The sequence below is a fragment of the Muntiacus reevesi genome, chromosome 3 (assembly GCF_963930625.1).
Source record: "Muntiacus reevesi chromosome 3, mMunRee1.1, whole genome shotgun sequence".
Lineage (NCBI taxonomy): Eukaryota > Metazoa > Chordata > Mammalia > Artiodactyla > Cervidae > Muntiacus > Muntiacus reevesi.
Window position 1 is genome coordinate 159,616,384 of NC_089251.1, and position 10,085 is coordinate 159,626,468.

Below are 10,085 nucleotides of genomic sequence, written 5' to 3' on the forward strand. Positions count from 1 at the left end.
TGGGTAGTCCTTCCCTTCTCCAGGGGATCTTCCCCCCCCACCCCCCGCCCCAGGGATTGAACCGGGGTCTGCAGGCGGATTCTTTACCAACTGAGCCACCAGGGAAGCCCAAGAATACAGGAGTGGGTAGCCTGTCCCTTCTCTAGTAGATCTTCCGGACCCAGGAATCAAACCGGGGTCTCCTGCATTGCAGGCAGATTCTTTATCAACTGAGTTAGCAGAGAAGTCAGGCAAGGACCCCAGGTAATAGTCTGGACCTATCTGCTCCTGAAAATCATTGCTGTTGAGAACTATAGCTTGGAGGGAATGGCTTTCCTGGGCTCCTTCCTCTGTGATCATCATCACACCCACCCCACCCTCACTCTGCCCCCTGCCGCCTGACCCCTGCTGCCAGTCTGATGTTTTAATTCTCATTTAAAACCGCTAAAAGTGTTCTCCATTTTGCATTCCATTTACACTTATCATTTTTACCCAAGACTTTCTAAGGAGACACCCGAAGACATAGAGAAATCTTTACAGTGAAAGGGTGAAATATTCATTTCATATTTCGCTTCCTCTTCAGGACTGTACAGGGTACATTTGTGATTACTGACAGGCATGCCACCTACGGAATGAATGGGTAACAGAAGGAACCATGAAGGATGGGATAGAATAGAGGATTTCTAAAAAATTGAGTATCTAGAGGTGTTATTGAAACGTTTTTGAGTTATATGAAATATTTTATCCAAGTTTTCCCTGAAGTAATTGCTTACTTTTGAAAAGCAATGATATTTTATTTAAATTGACTTGAGTCTCATGGGCAAACGAAATCTAGTGTGTAGACACATGAAGGAATAAGGAAATTTATTGCTATTTAACTTTTTCAGATTAAGAGTTAGAGAATTCAGCAGAAAGAAATAATAAATTTCACTCAGCAATTCATTTCAAAATTTATGGGGTTTTTTTACATTATTTATTTTGTAATAATAATAAAACACTTTTATTAAAAGCTCAAGATCTTTCTATTCTATTCCAGAAAATCATAAGTCTATTCCTATGGAGTTATTCGAATATTTATTCAGCCCCTTCTATTTGCTGCCCACTGTGATGAATAAAGCTTAGCCCTTGTCACCAAGTAGCTTATATTTCTAATGTAGCTGACAAGGGTCCAAGCTCAATTTTCCACATATTTTTCATTTCCTTCAATGGATAAAAGAAAGAGCTCTTATGGCATTGCATAGGAAGTCCTATAACATAAATGTCTTTGTGTTTTTGTAATATTTTGCCTGTTCAAATGGAAACGTTATGAGTCACTACGGGTTTTCTTCTAACCAGTTTGACTTTTGAATTCATTTGAGTTGATTGAATTGACTGGTAGCTTTTCCCTGAGAACACAGGCAAAAATCATTTTCCAGCTGATCTTTAGCTAAAAATGTCAGTCATGCAAACTTTCATGTAGTTATTATTCTCTAGCCTTTTAAAATATCATTAAAGACCACTTAAATTTTTCCCCCTATTTCCAGTTGATCCATGGGATATTGAAATGGTTTCAAGTTTCAAGTTACTGAATTAAGTATATTGTGCATTTCATTTATGTCCTCTTTTTAAGCCATTAGGAAAAAAATATGAAAGGGTTTGCTGTGAAATTTTGAGCTGGGCATGTTTGGGGCCAATTTTAGAATTTCATCAGTAGGGAAGGTACGACCATGTTCATCTTTAGGGAAAACTTTTAGCCTAAAAATGGAAATTTACGTTAGGAGAGTCCAAGAGAACTTTGATTCCAGGGCTTCCTTATTCCCTGGTGAATTCACAGTTTCAGAGAACCTCAGATGTTATCAGTGACTTTCCACTATGATTAGCTTGCTAGAGATCAAGTTTTAGAGAAGAAGAGGATCCATCTTACAAAAACATCTGGTGACAATTTTGTAAGGATCCTGGCTGTTTGAGTCTAACAAATGTAGCAGAAACTCGGAGAACTGGAGCAGAGATTCCAGGGTTAGTCCACTGTCCACTCTGACACTGCGTCTTGCTTTTGGCTTATGGATGTTCGTGTGTATTTTATGACTCGGGTGAGGGCCCTTGGAATGCCCTTTCTCAGTGTGGTCCACGGGTTGCCTGAATCAGAACCATCTTGGATTTTGGAAAATTCAAATTCCCTGCTGGTAGGCTACCTCAGAATCTGGGGATCTATATATGTCATCATTTTCCTGAGTGGAGACGTGTCATTCAGTTTTCATTTTTGTTCATTGCTGAGTTGTGTTTGACTCTTTGTGACCTCATGGATTGCAGCACACTGGGCTTCCCTGTCCTTCACTACCTCCTAGAGTTTTCTCAAACTCATGCCCATTGTGTCGGTGATGCCATCCAACCATCTCATCCTCTGTCATCCCCTTCTCCTCCTGCCTTCCATCTTTCCCAGCATCAGGGTCTTTTCCACTGAGTCAGTTCTTTGCATCAGGAGGCCAAAGTATTGGAGCTTCAGCTTCAGCATCAGTCCTTCCAATGAATATTCAGGACTGATTTCCTTTAGGATGGACTGGTTTGATCTCCTTGCTGCCAAGGGACTCTCAAGAATCTTCTCTAGCACCACAGTTGAGTAAGTGAGTGAAGTCGCTCAGTCATGTCTGACTCTTTGTGACCCCATGGACTATAGCCCACCAGGCTCCTCCCTCCATGGGATTCTCCAGGCAAGAACACTGGAGTGGGTTGCCATTTCCTTCTCCAGGGGATCTTCCTGACTCAGGGATCGAACCCGGGTCTCTTGCATTACAGGCAGATACTTTAACCTCTGAGCCACCAGGAAGCCCCCAGCACCACAGTTAGAAAGCATCAATTCTTCAGCACTCAGCCTCCTTCATTTTTTTTTTTTTTTTGGAGGAGGGGGAAGGGGGTTCCAATTTCCACAGTTTTAAATCAGAGGATTAGACCGGAATTTGGTTTTCAAGGCTTTCTCCATGGGATGCAGGTACAAGTGCGGGGAGTGCTGGCACCCCCCCGAAGCTGGGAGGGAAAAGAAAGGATTTTCTCCTGGGGCCTCTGGGGAATTAGCCCTACCAATTCCTCGGCTCCCAGAACTGTGAGAGGAGCGCTTCCCGTCCTTTGAAACCACAAGTCGTGGCAACTTGTCACAGCAGCCGCAGGGCGGTGATAGGCCATGGTTTTCACTGAACACCGAAGACGCACTGGGAAGTTTTACTTTTATCTCTTGGTGGATTATCTGGGAATAGGTTTGCCTTCCACTCTCAAAAACTAGAAAACTGGGCAAAACGATGAAAGAACTGCTTTCAGACCTTGGACAGCAGGTGGCGTAGTTTGTGTTCCCCGAGAGAGGAGAGGCCGGCCTTAGAGCAGGAGGAAGGGCACCCGGCGCGCTGGTGGGAGACGCCCAGGGGCTGGAATGTGCGGGACAGAGGCGGAGAGAGTCAGGAGCGCGCAGGGAACGCGCTCCGGAAGTCTGCTTAAGAGCCCCTTCGAGTCTCTGCTGGGTCTTTATCTCTACATCTGCACCTGCCCATGTGGCCCGGACTTCCGTAGCACGTCATCCAAAATTAATCAGTTGACTAAGAAAGAATCGGAAAACTTTATTCAAGCCGAATTTGAGAATTGTAACCTGGGAAGAGTTTCTCCATTCTGCCTGTTAGAAGTCAAGACACGAGTTTATATGGTTTTTTTTTTTTTTTTTTTTGAGACAGAGCGCTGTGCATCAAATGATGTATTATTGACAGTTTACACAATCCAGACCTAAGCGCCTTTGTGATGGGTCATGGAACCCCTTACGAGATCAAGAAAGGATGCTATGTTCCAAGGAGTTGTCTTGTTGATGCTGGGAGAATGTTGCTCTCTGTGTCTGAGCAGGTATTTCTGCTGACGGTGGGAGGTCTGGTCTATGCAAAGTGCAGATAAGCAATGCACGGTGCAGGGAGAGAGGAGGTCAAAAGGGAGAGAAGAATTTTATGCTAAAATTCTTCTTGTCTTGAAACATGAAAATTTTTCATGTTCAAATTTTATTTATTGAAAAATGAAATATGAACTTTATTTCATAGGAGTGATGTTTATCATCAGTAACCAGGACAACACGCCATTGAAGCCTAGTAAGACATCCAGCTCACCTGCTCCATCAGCTAAAATGAGACGCCTGTGGTTTGCGTGGATGGCCCTGGCTCAGGAAGGTTCCCTGGAGAAGGAAATGACAACCCACTCCAGTATTCTTGCCTGGAGAATCCCATAGATGGAGAAGCCCATCAGGCTATAGTCCATAGGGTTGCAGAGTCAGACAGGGCTGAAGTGACTCAGCATGCATGCATGGCGCAACAGGAGTGGTCATACCTTGTGGGCTGGGGTATAAAATGATATTAATCACCTGGAGCAAGACTAGGCAGCTTCTCATATTTTATATACTCATAATAATATAACCCCTTGAATTTACTCCTAGGCGTTTCAAGAGAAGCGAAAAACTTATATTCACACAAAGACTTGTATACAAATGTTAAGACCAACATATTTATAACTTCCCCAAACTGACACTGCTTAGACATCCACCAGGTTAAGAATGAATGAACATAATGTGGTATATCCATACAGTGGAACACTAATCAGCAAGGAAAGCGATCAAGCTGCTGGTACATGCAAACTGGGTAAATCTCAAAACCATGATGATGAGAGAAAGAAGTCAGAAGGCAAAGCATATACTGCATGATTCAGTTTATCAAAAATTCTAGACCTGGCAAAATAGGAAAGAAAGTGGATCTCTGGATAGGGCTAGTATGAGGGGTGGTTTGGCAAAGAGGCGTGAGGGAAATTTTGGGGGTAGGAGAAAATTTTATTTGTGGTAGTGGCAGTGGTAGATCTGTTTGCATCTGTCAAAACCCATTGAACTGTACACTCAAAATGTGTGAATTAATAAATTTGATTAGTGAAACATTTCTCATGAATTTTAATTGAGAGTTCCAGTGTTTGGCAGTACCACGGGGATGGCTGAAGTGGTGGTGGAAGTTTAGTCGTTCAGTCGTGTCTGACTCTTGCGACCCCATGGACTGTAGCCCGCCAGGCTCCTCTGTCCGTGGGATTCTCCAGGCAAGAATACTGGAGTGGGTTGCCATTCCCTCCTCCAGGGCATCTTACTGACCCAGGGATTGAACCCGGGTCTCCTGCACGGCAGGCAGATTCTTTATGACTGAACTACGAGGGAGCTAGGATCAAGACCCCTGCCCCCCTCTTAGTTCAGTTCTCTGAAACATTCCACTTCAGGTTTGGATACCATCCTCTCAAACCATACAGACCAACTTTCCCGCGCGTGCGGAACAGGAGGCTTTCTTTGCATCCACCACTAGATGGCAGGGCAGCCTTCCCTACGGGATTTTAGCCCGCTCCATCCGAGTCCCCTCTGTTCAGGGGGTTTTCAGGATCCTGACTAGGGGTCCTGGGATGGCAAACGCCCCTCGGAGGCTGCAGGCTACGGGAGAGGCTGTGTTTCACCCCGAGACTCCCAGCCACGCCCGGCCCATCGGGAGAGCTGTGCACGGTCCCTTTCCACGTCCACGCCCCCCAGATGCTCAGGGCGCGTCAGTGTGGACGCGGGCAGAGCCGAGCAGACGCTTCTGCCTGTTTCATAAAGTCAGGAGCTCTGAGCCGCACGTGGGAACAGTGTGACTCAAGGCACGCTGTGATGGCGAGGTCCTCAGCAGCCGGGCCAGGAGGCTGCATCAGAATGGAAACCCTAGGCTGGGAGACTCGGGTCGCTGGCTTGCTGTTCCGGGAGCGCTTCCTTTCGCACCTGCTGTCCCCGGGGAGGAGGGGAGGAAGGGTGGAGAAGCGGGATGACCCCAGGAGCATCGGGCGCTGGAACAGAGCCTTCTTCTTGGTTTTAAAAGTTTCAGTGAAGTTCAGTTAGTTTACAAGGTTGTGTCAATTTCTGCTCTGCAGCGAAGTGATCCGGTGATACCTATACACCTATTCTTTTTCAAATTCTTCTCCATTATGGTTTGTCAAGGCTGCTGAATACAGTTCCCTATGCTGTATGGTAAGGACCCTGTTGGGAATCCGTCCCACATGTAAGTTTTCATCCGCCCACCCCACACTCACTTCTGTCCCGCTTGGCAACCGCAAGCCTGTTCTCTACGTCCACGCAGACTCTGCCTTCTCTTCTGTCCGCTCCTGTGGCCCCTAGTAGGTCAGTCACCTCCGAAATGAATGTAAGAAGGAGTGAAAGGTTTAAAGAGAAAGCAACAGCGAGAACTATGATCACACAGCGAGGAACACACAAAAAGTAACTGCAGCTCCCGCAGCCGGGAAGCAGGTGTCTGATGGTGTGTGGCTTTAGGCGGCAACCAGTGAGAAAACTGCAATTTTCAACTAAGAAGTTATTCTCCATGTCACCTTGAGCCTAAGAGGTTAAAAAAACAGCGACACAATAAAAACATTTTCCAAAAGAGCACCGCAGTGATGTGTAGAAATAACTCTTCAGGTGTGTTTTCTGTAGAGATCTTCGTAGTCCTTTTAATTCCCAGGTGGTGCAGGGATAAAGAATCGTTCTGCAATGCAGGAGACACAAGAGTTGCAGTTCCATCCCTGGGTTGGGAAGATCCCCTGGAGAAGGAAATGACAACCCACGCCTGTACTCTTGCTACGGACAGAGGAGCCTGGCGGGCTACAGTCCATGGGGTCACAAAAGAGTTGGACACGATTGATTGAGCACATACAAATAATGTGCCATAATTTACACATTTTTTGAATAACTAGTGGGGAGCAAATTTGCTAAAATAATAGAAAATAGAAATAGTTACATTTGTATCTGAAGGATTAAGTTTGAATACTGCCTGTATTCAAGGGGGGGCTTTTCCAAAAGTTCAATTTGTATTTTTCTCTTCTTTATTGCAACAACATTATGCAGCCTGGATGCAAACAGCTGTAAATTGCAAGGGCAGAATTTTCTTAGAAGGGAAGTAGTTTTGACTGTCTGTGAAAAGGTGTGCAGCCAAATACTTTGCTTTTTGAGGATTTCAAAGAAAAAAGTTCTATCTCTTGGGGGAGGGTATCTGGAGAGGAAATGCAAGCTGGCTTTGACCCTGGGGTGGTGGGCATTCAGTCCTGATGCAGTCTCCTCAGGGCTGGCTTTCACCCTGAGAATTTCTCTGTGTGTTTCCAGAGAGACTTGAGCCCAGAGCCATGATCTTGGGCTCAGCTGGTGAAATCTTAGTGTCAGAGTCTCTAGGGATGGGGCATTCATCCTTGAGAAACTGCATGGCCAGACTTCCCCGACCTGAGCATCTTGTGGATCATGCCAGATCTGACTTCAGGCGTCTGAGCCTTGTGTGAGAAGAATCTGTACCTCCCTTCTCCATGCACCCTCTCCACAGCCTCTTGGACCAAAGAAGCTCCTGGGGCCCTGGGCAATTTAGAGACATGCAACTGACGAAGCTTCCAAACTTCCTGCAAGCAGGAAAGACAGGAGTCCTGAGAAACACAGTGAAAAAATTAAGAGAGACGTTCCTGTATGCATACTCCACATCGCAGTGACTCATGTTGATCACACAGTGATCGGACACTTTCTAGAATTATATTCCCGCCAGCAAAATAAAGTCGCTCGCCACCGACTGGTGTGAACCAGCAAAGGGCATGGCCCAGCATTAGAAGCCTGTGTGTGTGTGTGTGTGTGTGTGGTCAGTCGCTCAGTCGTGTCCGACTCTTTTCCACCGCGTGGACCGCAGCCCGCAGGCTCCTCTGTCCATGGGATTCTGCAGGCAGGAATACTCGAGTGGGTTGTCATTTCCTTCTCTGTGGGATCATAGCGGTTGGGAAACCAGACGATGGTGCAGAACCAGAAACATCAACCACAAAGAGAACCTGGATTGTAATTCTCAGGATGTCTGAGTTATAGTTTTCCTTTTTAATTCCGGCAGGAAAAAAAAATCAGTGGCTAATATCAGAATATTTGTCTGGATGCATCATAATGGAGTCCTTAGGAATGCGTGTGTACTGATCTTATGAATGAATGAATCAGTAGATACATATATGAGTATAATACATGTGATACAGTAACACATGTATATTTATGTGCAAATAGTAGAGTCTATCTCTCTGTCTCTCTACCAGGAGAGAGGGGTAGTTGCTACGGGCAAACACAGGTAGCTGCGGTGACAGGAGCCAGGTCAGCGGAGTGTTGTCACTTAAACAAGCACATCTGAAGCGGGAAGCTCCTACCATGGAGGCCGGGTCCACAGGGGCGCCGTGGCAGAAGGCCCGGAATCACAGGGAAGTCCAGGTTTTCAGGTGGATGAGAGGTGACGCATTGGGGGGAAGTGCTCAGAGGCAAAGCGAAGGCAGCTTAAGTCATGCTCCCCAGGAGGAGGGACGCCAGCTTGCGTTAGAAGTCCGGGAGGAGAACCACGTCCCGGTGCAGGGGGTCGGGGGGGGGGGGGGGGAGCGCCTAGTTCTGTCTGGAACACCGACGCCTATCCTATGGGCGTGGCTGGCTGGTGACCGGCCTTGAGAGGGGTTTTGTAGGCGAGTCAAACTTCTGTGCTTCAGCAAAAATGTCTCCCTTAGTGCAGGAGTGGGGTGGTGAGTTTGCATCTTGTGTGCATTTGCCATCCCAAGGCTGGATATAAATACGTTTAGCTTCGAGAGGCAGAAGATATATATACATTCATGCATATATATATATATATATATATATATATATATATCAAACTAGTAAGATGCAGAAAGAGAGCATGCCCCAATGTTGCTGGTAACCATGTAAATTAGTACAGATATTCCGGAGAGCAATTTGCAATGCATATCAAAGCTTAAACAGTGTACAATATTTGACTCTGAAAGTTTGCTTCTAGGAATTTCTCTTATGAAAGTGATCAGAGGTGGGAATACTTAGATCGTAAGGATAATCTTCAAAAAACCATGTATGTTTTTCAAAAAGAGATGTATCAAATAAACTTTGTTTTTATACAATAGAATCTGAGAAGCAATTAAAAGTCATGTTTCAGAAGGATATGCAATGATTGGAAATGTAAGACTCATCTCTGGATGATGGCTTATCCGTGGCTTATCCTTTCTGATAGCATAGCAATTATCATGTTTCCGCACACGCAACGGGTCCACAGTTAGAACCTGGGAGGAAGCACTTTGGCATCTTTTCTGTAGAACTAAAAACAATTGGGAATTCCCTGGTGGTCCAGGAGTTGGGACTCCTTGCTTTCACTACCAAGAGCCCTGGCCTGGGAACTAAAACCCCACAAGCTGTTTGTCGAGGCACCAATATAAGAGTTGTTCCAGTCTTTTTCCAAATGATTTCAAACTCATGATTGTTGTATTCAGATGGACCTTAAATGAGAAAATACATTTGTTAAGTGAAAGTACATTTTTTTCCCTGACAAATCAATATGTATGGAATGTTTATTTCTCAAATAGATTTGAATATAAAACTCTAAAATTTTTATCTTGTCTCATGTTTACCTAGAAGAGTTGCCTTGCAGTTGATTGACTATTGATGTCATGCTGTGTAAATAATAATAGAGATCAGAATAAAACTATACCTTGGGCATTTATGTAAAATAAATGACAAATTATGATAGCAGAGCCAAAAGGTTACTAGTGGTTGACTATGAGATCGACCAACAAAATAGGTCAATGAAACTATAGGAAGTAATCACATGAAGAGACGTTTAATCCTGCTAGAGTTCAGGTATTGAATACTTAGTATGCTTAGTAATCCAGTATATTGCTAAATTTCAAATCACCATGCAACATACCTTATAAAAACACCTTACATTTTAAAGAATGACTCTGCAAGCGTTGACAATGCTGTAGAGGGCCTGAAGCTCTCACACACTTCTATTGTGATTGTAAGACGGTACAACTGTTTTGGAAAAGGGTTTGGATGTTTCTCAGAAACTTGAACGTGCACCTTCCACATGACCCAGGCATCAACTCCTGGGTATTTACTCTAGAAAAACAAAAGCACACTTCCATGCAAATATTTGTACACATGTTCATAGCAGCTTCATTTGCAAGAGCCCCAGACTAACAAAGAAAAGGAGGAAAACCGAAACGTCTGGGACTCACTTGGTGGTCCGGTGGTTAAGAATCTACCTTGCGATGCAAGGGACATT